We start from the raw sequence: 7,017 nt of genomic DNA on the forward strand, positions 1-7,017 counted from the left end.
TGAAGACAGCACAAATAGACTTTAGCATTCACTGATTCATTGCTTATTGGTGGGGTGAACAAGCTGGAAGCATCTACTAATGAGATGATGCTATGTGGAGTTTTTAGGTGTATAGTAAACTGTTGCATGAGCCAGCCCACTGTCATATGAATCGGTGTGCTTGTAATTTTATGTCCTAATTTTAGCTTTTTTCCTAATTACAGGATCCCATTGGACAAAACCTCCAGTTCTCGCGATAAGGAAATAACAATACAAAACAAAGGCAAAACATAACAAAGACCCAAGCAATTGCAGATGGAAGAGCAGGAACGAACACACGGCTTTTGTACAAATGGTGGATCTCCCTGGACACGGAGCGAAGATGTTTATTTTTCTAAGCTGATCGCAAAGAGAGCAGTGCTACGGTTGTCACTCCAGATTATTTTCCATAGACTTCTGGTCATTTAGAGATGACACAGTATACTTAGAGTAAATATATTATATACATATATTACTGTATGTGTGGATGTGTTGGGGAAGATCACCGTTGCAGACGTTTTGGAGAGATCTTTTCCGAAGGGGGCTGCTTTTGGTGAAAAAGGGGGGTGAACAGACTTTTCAGAACTATGTGCCAATAACGCCAATATGTGCCACTTTATGTACAGATGGGATGCGTCTGAGAGTTGGTTGAAAACTACAGACAACACGACGAGTCATTTCTGTGACGGTATTCTATATCAACCCATTCCTTTTTTTTTGTATAGAAAGTACAAATATGTATTTGAAATATGTTTTGAAATAGTTGAACAAAAAAAATTGTGTTGCAGACATCCAAAAATATTTATAAGGAGCACTATTTGGTTAGATAAAAGAAAAGAAAAAATGATCCCTGGCCCAACTTTTGAGTTTAGCGTATTGTTATTAGGCCCTGTTTTAAACGGAATAGTCTTCTCTATTTTTGTACAAAGAGGTAACTCACACGTCACTCAGTTCCACTGCACCTGAACTTCTGGGACTGTTAACTTCCCATCTGAGATTCAGCCAGGAGGCAACACCTTTTCTTTTTTTTTTTTCCAGATTCAGCAGTCATCCACTGAAATACTGAAATATATTCTTTTTTTATTATTATTATTATTTTCATTCACTCAAGCCATGCCTCAACTATTTTTTTTTTAAGTCTTTTAATTGCTGCTGGGTGAGAATTGACATTAGCGCTGTTGGTTAGCCACAGTCCTTCGAATCTCCAGTGAAGTTCTTTTTGTACTGATCAATACTGTCAAAGAGCCTCAGTCAAAGCCTCATATTTTTAACAGCAGTACGCAATACATTTTGATTGTTTGTGCATCAAAGTGAAAGAAGATAATGCTTTTTTACAGGAATAAACAATGTACAGCTATTAGTATTCTAGGGCTTAGGATCAAACACTGAATACTCTGATTTATTTTTGTGCCAAGTCATTGTTGAGTGCCAAGTTGATGATTATTCTTTTTTTAACAATCCTATGTAACATGCATATTATTTATTCGTATGCTTCGGAAATGAAGATGTACTGAAATATAGGAATATATGTAAACAAACGCAGGAACTTCACCTGGTGTGATACTAAAGTGTTTTTTTTTCCTAATTAATTCATTAATTTATTTTTTATTTTACTCAAATCTACATGAGTAATCTGAATATAATACAACACTTTTTTTTTGTTTTTAACTTCTCACCTTTGTATTGTCCTCAAAGTGAGCAAAACAGAAAGGAAGTTAATTGTGTTTCCCCACCAGCAGAAATGCTCGAAATGTACAATGTTTCAAAAATAATTGTAGCCACAAAATTCAACAACAAAAACAAAACAGTGAGACGTCCAGTGAAGTAGTGGACACTTTAAATGCATGAATGTGTGTGTGTATGTGTGCACACTTCTCTCCTTTTCCCTGTGTGTGTGATGTGCATATCTAAAATCAACATAAACAAATACAAGGCCAAAGAGTTGGTAGATAGTGGAATTTAGGTCATTTTACTGACAATAAATAAAGTAAATAAACTAAATATAATATATCCAAAAACAAATACATATTACGTTTGTGATTGGGTGAAAAAAAAAAATTCAAAATAATACAACAAGACAATAGCTCGCAGTCTAAAATGCATTACTGATCCAATTTAAGCCGCCCATATAAACCGGATAGACTTAATTCACAATGATAGATTTTTCCTCTTATAACTTCAAAAAAAGTGTGAGTATTTGTTTCAGACTGAGGGAATGGTGATCACATGTCTGGCCATAGTTTTTCCCTTAGGGTGCTGACTGATAATATATTGTGATCTGGAAGAAATCCAGCCGGGTGTTGGTATGTTTGTGAGAAATTCTACTGTAGAAAGTTCAAATTCAAAGGTCTGGATGGACTAATGCAATTACCCTCTAATGTGCATACACATTGATCTTTTGTTAGTCATGACATTGTTTATTGATTTATTATCTTGATTTGACAGGAACAACACAGATAAACATTTTACATAACAGTACAACATGTAATGCATGTAAGGCTTTTTAGGCTAATTTGGAGCCTCATGCAACATGTCGAACAATAGTTGCCAATTGCCCAGTCTGTGCCCCGCCCACAAATGTGTTCACTCTTAATGACTGTTTCCAGGGTGGACAAGCTTTAGAGAATGTTGTCAGACATTGAAGAGGTGTAGCGGACCACTCAGTTTTTGTTAAAATATGTAAAAAATCAGATTGGACTGCTACAGTGTTCATTTTGAGATTTCTAGTTTAAAGTACTCCTCAGAGCTGCACTATGTTGTTGTAGGTAACTGAAACGAAGCAGATTGGATACAAAATTTGCCATCATAAATTTGCCACCATGCTAATATTAGCTTTATTACATGATAAATAAAGAAAAACACAGTCGACATACAAAACAAATAAGATTTGAAAGTAATAATACATTGTATTTTAACAATAAAACAGAGTTGTGATCTGCAGGTTCTTATTAGGTTGAATATTATGAGCCAGGTATGAAGAACATAGCTAATATTCTGTAAAATTTGCAACAGCTGCTATGAAAGAGCAGCGCATTCGTGGGAGGAGCATGGAAAGGTCAAGTCAACAAAAACCGTAATACACCACAAAGATGCACCGCAATAATTTGCGTATTTGTGATGTAAGTTTCGTCTTGATGATGTTGTTTCTTGGCATGGTAGATCTGCATGTAGCTGTGATAGAGGAAACTACTGAAGTATTTGTAAGCCCTGTTTAGTAGTAACACACAAACTTTCTTCTGCCTATTCTTGAAAGGGAATGTATGTATTTTTGGCTATGAAACCAAGTGAGATGGACAATCAGTACCACACTGTCAGGTCAGACCAAAATCTTCACAGTATATTCAGGCCTTCACACTATGTATCCATATTAGACCCCCAGTATTTACTTTATGCAAAAGCAAATCGCTGTTGTTGGAATAAAACCCTGTGATGTTATTCAGCTTTTGACAGAATTTGAAAATACTGATTGCCCTTGACATTGTATGTAAATTTCATGATGAATGGACCAAAAGAAATGTCCCAAAATGACTTGAAAAACGTCTGGTTCCTATGACTTAAAATTAAAGTATTTGAATTAAAGTAGTTTTTTTTTTACTTCTCTTGCAAAGTGAACATTTTGGAGATGCACGTTTTTTTTTTCCCTCGACAACAGCGATTTGTCACAATACTGCCAAAAATAACCCTGATAGCTCCATTTTTGACATGTTATGGGGTGGGGTGGGGTGAGGTGTGATGGTAATGCCTGCCTGCTGACTGTTTGTGTCATAGACTGAAATCTCATTAAATGAATAGGTGAGATGTAACTATATTCTTTAACCTAACAGACCAAAACTTTCATCCCTAAAACCAGATTCCATGTGAAAAAATACTGTATTAATGTATTATATAAACATGTACATGCATTTTATTTTTATGTATCAACTATTATATATGTTTTATTTTAAGTTACTTTACCTTTCTTTTTTGGAAGATAGGATGAACTATGTTAAGAAATGCGCTTTGTTTACATGGTGTATATGACCACAAAGGTTCTATCACAGAACAAAAACAACTGTGCCAACTCCTACACTGCTATCCGTGCTGCCGTCGTGTGAAAGACTCAATACAGATATTTCAGTTGACAGTGCAATACCTGAATATAGGTCTACTGAGACATTACTGTCATTAAGGGTGGCAGAGGTTCTACTGCTAACAAGGGAAAATGTGGCTAATTTGCATAGGCTGACGAAAGTGTAGGGTAATGCCACATGTTTACAGTAGCAATTTGCCACTGTCGTGAACCTTATATCTCCAGAAGGGAAACGTTAAGGTTGTATATTAATTAATTACATTATTTAATGGTATATTAATGTATTGAGAACTAACTTGAGCCATTTCTATGGGCCCATTTGTCACAAATGCTTCATAAAATGTAGGCAGCTGGAACTTTCAAATGTTGTAAAGAAAATGTTACAAGGTTTTGACAGTGATGAATTGAAAATGAGAACAGAATGGCATAATTCAGCTCACTGTCTGGATTGTGGTGAAGAGGTCAGCCTTTTCACTTCTGTGCTGCACTACCGGTCAAATCCTCCACTGTGCATCTAAAGCAATCAATGATTAAAGACGAAAAAATTTCTACATGAAATGTGCTCTGAAATATTTAACGTGGCCTAAACGTGAAGTGGAATAGGTTGTTTCCAGTGTGATCCCACAGAAAGTCCTATGACTTACATAACCATCTCCAAAGAACAGACAGTTATGTAGAGATATGGCAGGTTAAACATCTTAAAAGAACTCACCCACTGTACATCATTCCAACATGTGATTTTATGATTTAAGACAGCACCTAAATGGACGAACACACTGCCAAGTAGATCTGCTTTCATACAGTCAGTTTGTATTCTGCTCCTGCTGTAACTGCTAGTGGCTAGCTGCCAACGCCAAGGCTTCCCTCTCACTACACTGCAGTAGATTGCAGGATGGTTGATATCTCACTGGTGTGACAGGCTTGGGAAACAGCTTTGCATCAGGGTTTGAATTAAAAATAAAGAAAAAAGTCCTAACAAGCACTGTTTGTTTCTCTCTCTGGGAGAAAGTTATGCCCCCAGCACATTTCCTCAGACAACTCAATAAATTAAGTGTCAATTAAAAAGCACTAAAAGCAGGCGGACAAGCAGCTCATGTCGCTGTGATCACTGTGGGTAGAGAATATTGTTCTGGGCCACTTGTCTCAACCTGGCTCTCTTGAACATGTCTTCAGCTGTCATTCAACGTAGGCCTTTGTGTTTGTATGTTTTGTTTGCAGTCTGCAACAAGAACACTGGCACTTGACCACATGTAATGGAACCTTGGTCTTATGGGCCCAGACATTGTCTCGTAACCAGAATGTCTGGGGTCAGCCATGAGAACTCTGGGCTAATACAGGTTGGAACATAGTTGGAACTTATTATGGTGGGAATAAACTTACATTAACAAATGTAACATTTGTTAGCATGGTGAAAAAGGACCCCTGAAAATATTCCAGTTATGCATGATTTGGAGGTGGGTTTTAGAGTGGGTGTATCCTTGTTTGATAGGACTTTGCCACAATCCAGCATCAAACATTTAAGAAGTTGTCCCCAGACCTGTTACAAGATCATATCTGGCCCTGCAAGACAAATGATACCTAAGCATTTATAAACTGTGTAGAACTAGCCATTTGTACATGCTTCCAATTATGGGCTATGCTGGCCAGGTTGGGCAAGCTTTACAGATCACTGATAAAAATGGCATTTGACCTAATGAGATTTTCAGTTTTTGTTTAAATTACAATAAAACAATCAACTCCACTTGGACACCGCCATGTCCAAAATTTCATTACAAGCATGTATTTCATGTAGTGACTGAATAATAAGACTTAGTTTGGATTTTTATTTCTGTTATAGCTATATGAGCAAGCAAGCAAGCAAAATTTATTTATATAGCGCTTTTTACAACAGGTGTTGTCACAAAGCAGCTTTACAGAACAATCAGTATATGAATGAATATGAGTGAACAAAAAAGCTAGTTGGTATGTTTTCATTACTTTCAATAATAAATCATTAATAATCTATATTAATCAATATATTTTTTTCATCATTTCAGTTATAATTCAATCAGTAAGTACTTTCAGCATGTTTGGATTCTTGTTACAGTGGATTCTTTGTACAATGAACCAATATCAGGGGTAGGTGCTTTTCACTTTGCTGATGTTTTTGTTAGTTTGATGCTCATTGATTTATCCATAGCTCTCCTGTAAGCTCTATTTAGTACAGTCTACTGAAAGCATCAAAAGTTTTTCTGTGGAAGCCTGTCACACTTCTATCATAGAAACATGCAGCTGGGTTTCAGCCAGCTTCAGATGGTTAGATAGATAATGTGTAGTTGCTATGCTAAAAAGCTGCACAGTGTTATACAGAATCATAATCTGGCAGTTGGAAATGACAGCATTAAATTTGCCACTGTGCCAAAGTTAGCTTGTTTACACAAGAGAAAAAAACTACACCTATTTTATCCTGACAGTATGGTCTTCCACATGCATACAAAATAAATATCAAATAAAAACAATAATGTCAATTAAGTGGTAGACATTTCTCATTAGGTTGAATGGCATTATGCTATTGTTCTGTAAAGCTTGTTTAACCTGGAGTTGTTAGCTATGAAAGAATGCATTCGGGAACAGGGCATGGATTAGTAAATTCACCTGGAAGAACTGATACTTAACCTTGCTGAATTTGAATTTACTGTAATCTAATGAACATTAGAGTGAAATGTTTTGATGAATGTCAACAGTGCATTGCAGTCCATCAGCAGAATGCATTACTTATCTAATGCATTCAAGCAGAACCACTTTTTATTGCTACTGCAATTTTGCTACGTTTTTTCCACATTTATAAAATCATGTATTTAATATTTGTATGCTATTTTCATCTGATGCTGTACACAAACTTGTTCATACTCCTGCGTACATTATTATTACATGTTGTCATACATGATCTT

At 36.0% G+C, this 7,017-nt stretch overlaps 1 protein-coding gene across 2 annotated transcripts in view; it reads left to right on the plus strand.

The window, feature by feature from the left end:
* Nucleotides 1–2,166, plus strand: part of ajap1 (adherens junctions associated protein 1) — an 83,460-nt gene extending 81,294 nt beyond the window's left edge. For both annotated transcript variants that reach the window (XM_037535833.1, XM_017693407.2), the window contains exon 6: nucleotides 204–2,166. The gene's annotated coding sequence lies outside the window, so the exon portion shown is untranslated. The remainder of the gene's footprint in view (nucleotides 1–203) is intronic.
* Nucleotides 2,167–7,017: the final 4,851 nt, after the last annotated feature.

Source organism: Pygocentrus nattereri, chromosome 28 (genome assembly GCF_015220715.1).
Source record: "Pygocentrus nattereri isolate fPygNat1 chromosome 28, fPygNat1.pri, whole genome shotgun sequence".
In the NCBI taxonomy this organism is placed as follows: domain Eukaryota; kingdom Metazoa; phylum Chordata; class Actinopteri; order Characiformes; family Serrasalmidae; genus Pygocentrus; species Pygocentrus nattereri.